General features: G+C 49.0%; 1 long non-coding RNA gene across 1 annotated transcript; it reads left to right on the top strand.

Moving 5' to 3' along the window:
- The first annotated feature begins 10 nt into the window (after positions 1 to 10).
- On the top strand, positions 11 to 608 carry LOC120226629. The gene is made up of 3 exons (XR_005527066.1): positions 11 to 109; positions 197 to 401; positions 564 to 608. It is a non-coding gene; the product is annotated as an uncharacterized LOC120226629 (long non-coding RNA).
- The last annotated feature ends 8,953 nt before the right edge of the window (positions 609 to 9,561 follow it).

Genomic DNA, 9,561 nt, shown 5'->3' with positions numbered 1-9,561 from the left:
CGTGTAGGAAAGGAGGCAGGGCCGAGCTCGGCCGGCTCCCACCGCGCGCCACCGTCGCCGCTGGTTCCCATCGCGAGTAGGGCGGGGCTGGAACGGCTCCGCTCGCTCCGTAGGTCCCCACACGCAGGGCTTCGCGTCTCCCGGTTTTAATATTCCTTCCGCTTAAAATTGCATGACTGGTTTCTTTTTCCTGCAGATGGAGTCTGCCTGAGACCGGTGAAGACAGAAGAGGGCTCCGGATAACGTGCAGCGGAACCCCAGCACTTAAAATGGACAGGGAGGAAGGGGCTCCAGAAGAGAGGTCAGAGGAGTGTCCAGGAAGAGGGGAAAACCCAGAGAGAAGCGTGCTTTCAAGGACACCAAGATTAGCAATGTCAGAGTCAACTGTTGCCAAGAAGCAGGTGAGATGATAGAAAACTGTTTCTTGGATTTAGCAACAACGGGAAACTTTGGCGAGAGCGATGTCAATTGGGCGTAAAGAGACACGGTCGTTAAATTGTCTTTTCTCAAAGTTTGCTTTATTTTTTTTTTAATTTTTTTTTTTATGTTTTATTTATTTCTAGGAGAGAGAGACAGCATGAGCAGGGGAGGGTCACAGAGAGAGGGAGTCACAGACCGAAACAGGCTCCAGGCTCTGAGCTGGCAGTCAGCACAGAGCCCGACGCGGGGCTCGAACCCACGAACCGCGAGATCATGATCTAAGCGAAAGTCGGACGCCTAACCGACTAAGCCACCCGGCGCCCCTCAAAGTTTGCTTTAAAGAGGAAAGGGACAGAGTGACAGCTAGACTCAAGATGGCAGACACCACCTCAAACGAAGTGGAAGCTGTTTATTTTCTTCTGTGCCATGTTTGATTTCTCGGACTAATGACTGACTATTAGAAACAAGCAGACAAAAAACCTGGTAGCTGTAAGGCAGAGAAGGACAGATACCACATGTTTGCACGTATAGGAGGATTAGGAGGAACTTAACGGAGGAACAAGGGGGAGAAGAAGGGGGTAAATAGTGGGGGAGAGGGAGGGAGGCAAACCATGAGAGACTCCTGAATGCTGAGAACAAACTGAGGGCTGATGGGGGTTGGGAGGGAGGGGAGATGGGCGTGGAGGGGGGCACTGGTGGGGATGAGCACCGGGTGTTTTATGGAAACCAACTTGACAATAAACTATTTGTAAAAAATACATAAATAAATAAAAACCTGGTAGCTGTAATCAGTGAAGTCTCGTTAGGGATATGTACACCGATTTATTTAGGAGGAAATGAACTGATGCCTGCAACTTAGTTTGAAGTGCGCCAAAAATAAAATGTAGGGAAAGTGTGGCTACAGAGATAGGTTTGCGATGAAGCCAACAGTGGCAAAACGTTAATGGCACAACCTAGGGGGTGCATCTACGGGTGGGCACTGTAAGCTTTTTTTTTTTTTTTTTACTTTGCTGTATGTACTGGATTTAATGTGGCCCCTTGAAATTCATGTTCATCCGATGAACATGCAATGTGACCTTATTTGGAAATAGGATCTTTGCAGATGTGGTCAAGATAAGGTCATGGTGGATTCAGGTGGGCCCTAAATCCAATGACTGTTGTCCTTACGAGAGGAAAATTTGGACACAGAGACAGACACATAGGGAAGAAGGCCACGTGACAATGGGGACAGATTAGAGTATTACAGCCGCAAGCCAAGGAACCCCTGGAATGGCCAGAAGCTGGAAGAGGCAGGAAGGTTTCCATGGCACCGTTTGTAGTTGCCATAAGCTGGGCTCTCGTGATTGGACAGCGGGACACTATGGCCAGCCACCCCCGCCCCTCAGACACCCGGATGTTTGTGACTTAAGCCACTAGGCTGCCGAAGAAAAGCCACAGAGCGAGGGCGGTGCCTCTCGTCAGCGGAAGTCAGTGTGCACCTGGGCCAGGAGGGCCGGGTGCCGGGAGCCACCTCACGGTGCCCACGACCGATGCCCAGCGCCCTGTAGCTCCCAGCTCACTGACCGCCGCTGCTCGTCAGACAAGCTGCTCAAGAGATTGTAGTCGTGTTTGTCACGGGCCTGGCTCCAACTAGGACGGTGGCAGCTGAACCTAAAGAGAGGAGGTGGATTTGACAGGTCGTGGCTGAGGAAGGCGGTGTCTGAAGGTGGCTCAGTTGAGGACTGAGAGATGGAGTCAACCGGGGGCAGTTAAATTTGGGGTGCTCTGGGGCCCTCAAGTGACCATGTTCAGGCCAGCTGAGGGGAGAGGTTTGCACTGGAGCTTTACTTTATCCCCAGAAGCCCCAGTGCCATGATTGATTTTTTTAAAACTCTTTTTTAATGCTTACTTATTTTTGAGAGAGAGAGAGAGAAAGTGTGATGGGGGAGGGGCAGAGAGAGAGGGAGACACAGAATCCGAAGCAGGCTCCAGGCTCCGAGCTGTCAGCACAGAGCCTGACGCGGGGCTCGAACTCAAGGACCGCTAGATCATGACCTGATTTGAAGTTGGACGCTCAACCGACTGAGCCACCCAGGCGCCCCGATCTGATTTTTGTTAAGCGGCTGATCTGGCTGTGGTAAGCAGAGCAGACTAGAGGGGACAGGGAGAACGGGAGCTTGGCCAGAACAATGGAGAGGCAGAGAGAGAAGGCTAGACAGACCAGGGGCTGCCACCTCAGTGTTGGTCCAGGACTGAGGTTTTGACCGGATGTCTTGATGCCAGCCTGGGGGCAGGGGCCAGGGAGCACTGGAACCGGAAAGTTGGAGCCAGAGCCAGAGCTGGGCCGCCAGGGAAAGGAGGGACCCGCACACGGCACGACCCTGGGACTCAGCTGCATTCCCTTGTTCGGTCACTCACGAAAACCCTGGAGAGCCTGCCTGGGCTGGTGTCCAGTGGGGAAAGAAACGAGGAGCCTAAATGGCATCATAGTGTAGGTGAAGTCCTCCAGGCCCGGGACACACCCAGCAAGGGCCATGTTTTGGGAGGAAAGTTCTATACTGGTGCCACAGGAGCAGAAGGTATCGAGGGAAAGGGATGGATGCCCTGGGGACCAAGAGAATGGAGACACAGAGTGACAAAAGGAGCCACTGGCCATGAGCAAACTGAGGCACAAAAAGGACTGTTTAAATAAGTTTTGAAGGCAATGACTTTCTTGCAAATGTGATTTTGCCGGTCGTCAGTCTCTTGCTGAACTGCTCATCCTTAGGGGGGAACCTCGCTTAAGGCTGCTTTTATTCTGAGTTGTCAGGGGTTCTTGGAGTGGTGACCCTTGAGGCGTCCTAAAGCACTTGCTATGGGTCAGGCACTGAGTCAGACTTGGAACCCCTGCCCCGGGCCAAGTTCACAATCTGGTCTAGAGGAGATGCAGGACATGACATGGGCTGATGGATGTTCAAAACGGCGAGGGATGGGGCTGGGAGGGGGCACAGAGAGGGGCACCTGCTTGAGGCTGCTCTGACCAGGAGGTGACGTCTAAGCCGAGTCATTCACACCAGTGAGCATCGTCTGTCTGGGGGCTTCATCTTGATGGTAAAACCTTAAATCATTAAAACCCTTCCAGGCCTTCGGGGCACCTGGGTGGCCCAGTCGGTTAAGCGTCCGACTTCAGCTCACATTATGATCTCATGGTTCGTGGGTTCAAGCCCCGCGTCGGGCTCTGTGCTGACAGCCAGCTCAGAGCCTGGAGCCTGCTTCAGATTGTGTGTGTGTGTGTGTGTGTGTGTGTCTGTGTGTGTCTGTGTCTCTCTGACCCTCCCCTGCTCACACCGTCTCTCTCTCAGAAATAAATTAAATAAATAAATAAATAAATAAAACCCTTCCAGGCCCTCTTCACCCCATGTTTTCTTAAATTGTTTTTTTTTTTTAATGTTTTTTATTTATTTCTAGGAGAGAGAGAGAGACAGCGTGAGCAGGGGAGGGTCAGAGAGAGAGGGAGTCACAGACTGAAACAGGCTCCAGGCTCTGAGCTGGCAGTCAGCACAGAGCCCGACGTGGGGCTCGAACCCACAAACCGCGAGATCATGACCTAAGCGAAAGTCGGACGCTTAACCGACTAAGCCACCCAGGCGCCCCAAATTGTTTTTTTTTAATGTTTATTTATTTTGAGAGAGAAAGAGAGAGCACAAGCAGGGTAGGGGCAGAGGTAGAGGGAGACAGAAAATCCCAAGCAAGCTCTGTACTGTCAGTACAGAGCCCATCGCGGGGCCGAAACTCACGAGCTATGAGATCATGACCTGAGCTGAAATCAAGCTTAAGTGACAGAGCCACCCAGGCACCCCTTTTAAATTGTTTTAACAGAATATTGGACATGTACCAAGATATGTCTAATATCTATGTGCTACACAGATTACACGTGTTATATGTATACATGTTACCTGTGCCTTACACACCTGTGTTACTGTATATGAAGCATACAACAAAAGGAATCCTCATAAACCCGCCCCAGACCTCACAGACCTCACAGGCCACTGCCAGTTCCTTGGCAAGAATCTGTGTCCCACATAAGCCATTTTCCTGCCCGCCACCACCCCCCCCCCAGAAGTCGTCGCTAGCCTAAATTTGGCATTTGCCATTCTCTGCTTTTTCTTAGTAGGTTGACCATGTATGTCTGTGCCCATGTGTCTAATGCTTAGTTGGCTCGTACTTGAGCTTGATAAAATGGCACTGTCCTGCCTGCAGTCCTCTCTAACCACCTCCGTCTCATTTCTACCCAAGTGCCCACAGGCCTGACTTCTGTGGTCATCACTTTGGTCCTGATAATTTTACCAACTGCATTTACCTGTTCCCCGCTGTTGGGACAAAATACCACAGACTGGCAGCTTATGAACAGCGGGGATTTCTAGTTCACAGCTCTGGAGGCCGGGAGGCCGAGATCGGGGTTCCAGCAGAGTGGGGCGACCTCTTCCAGGCTGCAGGCTTTGCACTGTAACCTCACTTGGTGGAAAAGGCCGGGGATCTCTTGGGGGCCACTCGGAAACCACTAATCCCAATCGTGAGGGCTCCACCATCAAGGCCTAAGCACCTCCACACGCCTCACCTCTTAATTCCATTAGGGACGTTAGGTTTCAACATATGAACTTGGTGTAGGGGGCACAAACATTCAGACATGGCACCAGTTAAGCATGCCTCTCTAAACACGACGGCTTTGTTTTGTCTATTTGAGGACTTTGCATACGTGGAATGATTCAGTATTTTTTTAAAAATATTTTTTAATTTATTTCTAGGAGAGAGAGAGACAGCGTGAGCAGGGGAGGGTCAGAGAGAGAGGGAGTCACAGACTCTGAAATAGGCTCCAGGCTCTGAGCTGGCAGTCAGCACAGAGCCCGACGCGGGGCTCACACCCATGAACCGCGAGATCATGACCTAAGCGAAAGTCGGACGCTTAACCGACTAAGCCACCCAGGCGCCCCAAATGATTCAGTATTATATTTTGCATCATGATTCTCTGCTCAAGAACGGGAGGTTAATGCGAGTCACTGCCTAACAGCGATATTGCTGCGTGGCATTCCACTAGATAAGTATCCTGCCAGTGATTAAGCCCTTCCCCTGTTGAGGGACATCTGAGTGGCTTCCCGCCTTGGGTAGGATGGCTAACGGTGCTGCCTACAGTTATGTATATGTCTGGTGGCCACGCATGTGTGCATTTCGGTGGGTATATACCTAGGTAGAGAGCGGCCAGGCCATAGGGTGTATGTACCGGGTTGAATAGCGTCCTGCAAAATTCATGCCCACCTGGAACCTCAGAATGGGACCTTATTTGGAAATAGGGTCTTTGTAAATGTAATTACTTAAGATGAGGTCATGCTGGATTAGTTAGAGCGAGCCCTAAGCCAACGACTGGGACCTTTTTAAGAAGAGAAAAAGAGACACACAGACTCACATGCAGGTGAAAGCAGAGATCAGGATGACTTGTCTAGAAGCCAAGGGACACCAAGGACTACTGGCCACCACCAGAGGCTAGGAGACAGGAAGGGAACAGATTCGCCCTCAGAAGGAAACAACCCTGCCCACACCTTGAGCTCGGGCTTCTGGCCTCCGGCACTGGGAGAGAATGAATCTCTGTTGTTTGAAGCCCCCTTGGCTTGTGGTACTTTGTTACTATGGCTACAGGAAGCTCACACAGGACTTAATATTCTCAGTCCTGGCGGTTTTGTTTCCTCCTCTGTGAGATGCCTGCTCGTGTCCATCCTCCCTATTTCTATTGCATTGTTGATCTTTCTCTTATTGATTTACGAGGATTTATGAGATCTTTATAGATTCTGCATTGGGACCCTGTGTTGGTTAAATTTATTACAAAAATCGTTTCCATTCTGTGGCTTCCCTTTTCACTCTCTTTTTTGAAAAAAAATTTTTAAGCAGGCTCCAGGCCCAATATGGGGCTCAAACTCACGACAGTGAAATCAAGAGTCACATGTTCCACCAACTGAGCCATCCAGGTGCGTCCCCCACCCTTATTCTCTCTTAATGTTTTTTTTTTTTATTTTTTTTTATTTATTATTTCTAGGAGAGAGAAAGAGAGACAGCGTGAGCAGGGGAGGGTCAGAGAGAGAGAGGGAGTCACAGACTGAAACAGGCTCCGGGCTCTGAGCTGGCAGTCAGCACAGAGCCCGACACGGGGCTCGAACCCACGAACCGCGAGATCATGACCCAAGCGGAAGTCGGACGCTTAACCGGCTAAGCCACCCAGCGCCCCTCTCTTAATGTTTTCTGATGAACCGAACTTAATTTTAAAAAGTCTAATTTACCATTTTTTTCCTTTATGATTAATGTTTTTAATTTCCTGTTTGAGAAATCTTTCCCTGCCTCCAAGATTATGGAAATATTCTTCTACATGACCTTCTAGAAGTTGTCTTGTTTTTTCACACTTTTATGGATAGTGTGAAGGTGAGGTCAAGTTTCTTTTTTTCCATAAAGATGTCCAATTGTCCCAGTACTGTTTATTGAGACAAACATTGTTTTACCCGCTGTCTTGAAAGCCCAGTCTTGTGGTGTGATAAGTGTCCATATAGCTGTCGTGCCAGTGGTGTGTCTGTCCAGCACCCTGCAGTGTCTCAAGTACTAAACTCTTGACACCTGCTTGTTCTTCTCTTTCAAGAGGCTCTTCTTGGGCCATTGTGCTTCCATATAAACTTTAGATTCAACTTGTCATATTGACTAGATTATTTCTAAAATCTTGATTATTTAGGGGCTCCTGGATGGCTCAGTTGGTTAAGCATCCGACTCTTGATTTCAGCTCGGGTCCTGATCTGTTTGTGAGTTCGAGCCCCACACTGGACTCGGTGCTGAAAATGCAGAACCTGTTTGGGAGTCTCTCTCTCTCTCTCTCTCTCTCTCCCCCTCCCCTCCTCAACTTGCTCTCTTTCATGTGCTCTCTCTCAAAAATAAACAAACTTGAAAACAAGATTATAGGGGCACCTGGTAGCTCAGTCAGTTAAGTGTCCAACTCTTGATTTTGGCTCAGGTCACGACTTTCTGTTTTGTGCGTTCGAGCCCCACATCGGGCTCTGCACTCACAGTGCAGAGCCTGCTTGGGCTTCTCTCTGTCCCTCTGTCTCTGCCCCTTCCCCACTTGCTTGTGCACACAAGCTCTCTGAAAAGTAAACTTTTGGGGCACCTGGGGGGCTCAGTCGGTTAAGCGTCCAACTTCAGCTCAGGACATGATCTCATGGTTCATGGGTTCGAGCCCCGCGTCGGGCTCTGTGCTGACAGAGCTTCGGATTCTGTGTCTCCCTCTCTCTCTGACCCTCCCCTGCTCGTGCTCTCTCTCTCTCAGAAATAAATAAAACATTTTTAAAAAACTGAAAAGTAGGGGCACCTGAGTGGCTTAGTCGGTTAAGCGTCCGACTTTCGCTTAGGTCATGATCTCGCGGTTCGTGGGTTCGGGCCCTGCGTTGGGCTCTGTGCTGACTGCCGGCTCAGAGCCTGGAGCCTGTTTCAGTCTGTGACTCCCTCTCTCTCTGACCCTCCCCTGCTCACTCCCTCTCTCTCTCTCTCCTAGAAATAAAACATAAAAAAAATTAAAAAATAAATCAAAAAACTGAAAAGTAAACTTTTTTTAAAAAAAAGGAAAATTCCCCTCTATAGTTTGCTAATTTTTTTTAATTATGAATATTCTATCAAGTACTTCTTTTGTATCTATTGAAATAACCATATGGATTTTTTTCCTTTATACAGTTAATATGGTGAATGGTATTTGTAGATTTCACAATCACAGGACAAGCCAAATTTTGCTGTGAACCTAAAACTACTCTAAAAAATAGTCTGTATGAAAAAACATGATTGCAGACACATCTATACACTAAATATCTGTACTTGTTTGTTCAAACAGATATATATGAAAAAATATTACATTTGGACCTGCAAATGGAAATTGGCCAGCAGTAGGTGTCCCTCCCCACAAGTGATTTTTTTTTTCCTTTCTGGTTATTTTAAAAAACCTTTTGGCACTCCTTTAAAAAAAAAAAGTTTGGGGCATCTGGGTGGCTTGGTTGGGCAGCTGACTTCGGCTCAGGTCATGATCTCGCAGTTCAGGAGTTCGAGCCCTGCATTGGGCTCTGTGCTGACAGATTCTGTGCTATTTCAGATTGTGTGTCTCCCTCTCTCTCTGCACCTCCCCTGTTCATGCTCTATCTGCCTCTCAAAAATAAATAAATGTTAAAAATTTTTTTTCCTTTTTTTAACATTTATCTTGGGGCACCTGGGTGGCTCAGTCAGTTAAGCATCTGACTTCAGCTCAGGTCATGATCTCACAGCTAGTGAGTTCGAGCCCCACATTGGGCTCTGCACTGACAGCTCAGGGCCTAGAGCCTGCTTCAGACTCTGTGTCTCCTTCTCTCTCAAAGAATAAATAAACATTTAAAAATGTTTATTTAGAGTGTGTGCAAGCAGGGGCAGGGCAGAGAAAGAATCCCAAGCAGGCTCCGTGCTTTCAGCACAGAGCCAGAAGCAGGGCTCGATCCCACAGTGGGATCATGATCTGAACTGAAATTAAGAGACGCTTAACTGACTGAGCCGCCCCAGTGCCCCCAAATCTCTCATTTTGAAACAGTTACAGATTCACACACAACTGCAGTCCAGATGGTGTTTGAGCCTCCTCGCGCTGCTGGCTCCCTCGGGTCTGTCTTCTGTTTCCTTCCACGCTTCTATTATTTTCCATAATCTGTCTGACCCTGTCAATCTCAGAAGTTCCCACAGGTTGCAACCTGTCCGTTTCTGCTGACGTAAGTACAAGGCCTCATTTCCTCATGTTTGGTGATCTTTGTGAAGTCTTTTTGGTTGAGTTTAATTTATTGATACCTGGAGACCTAAACTGAGCTCCCTCTCCTCCAGAGGCTTCGCTTCTGCCTGTACCAGGAGCTCCTCCACCCGTCTCTGCTCCTCCCAAAGGTCTCCAGCTTGATCAAGGTGTCCCCCTTCGCACCTCCCATCACAGCACCTGTGGCTTGTGGAGGCTCGCTGGGCCCCTTGGCGACCTCCCGCCTCCTGGTACCAAGCCCAGGGGGACCGTACTGCTAGCTGTACTTCCCGCCCTTCTCCATTTGGCTTCTGAAGCAAGTCCATTAGGTTCGGTCTGCCTCCTTTGCAAAATGAGACCAAACCCTA

This window comes from Hyaena hyaena, unplaced genomic scaffold (genome assembly GCF_003009895.1).
Source record: "Hyaena hyaena isolate Hyena2069 unplaced genomic scaffold, ASM300989v1 scaffold_1776, whole genome shotgun sequence".
NCBI classification, from domain to species: Eukaryota; Metazoa; Chordata; class Mammalia; order Carnivora; family Hyaenidae; genus Hyaena; species Hyaena hyaena.
Note: the sequence above shows the minus strand (reverse complement) of the source record. Positions and strands in the feature narration are given on the sequence as shown.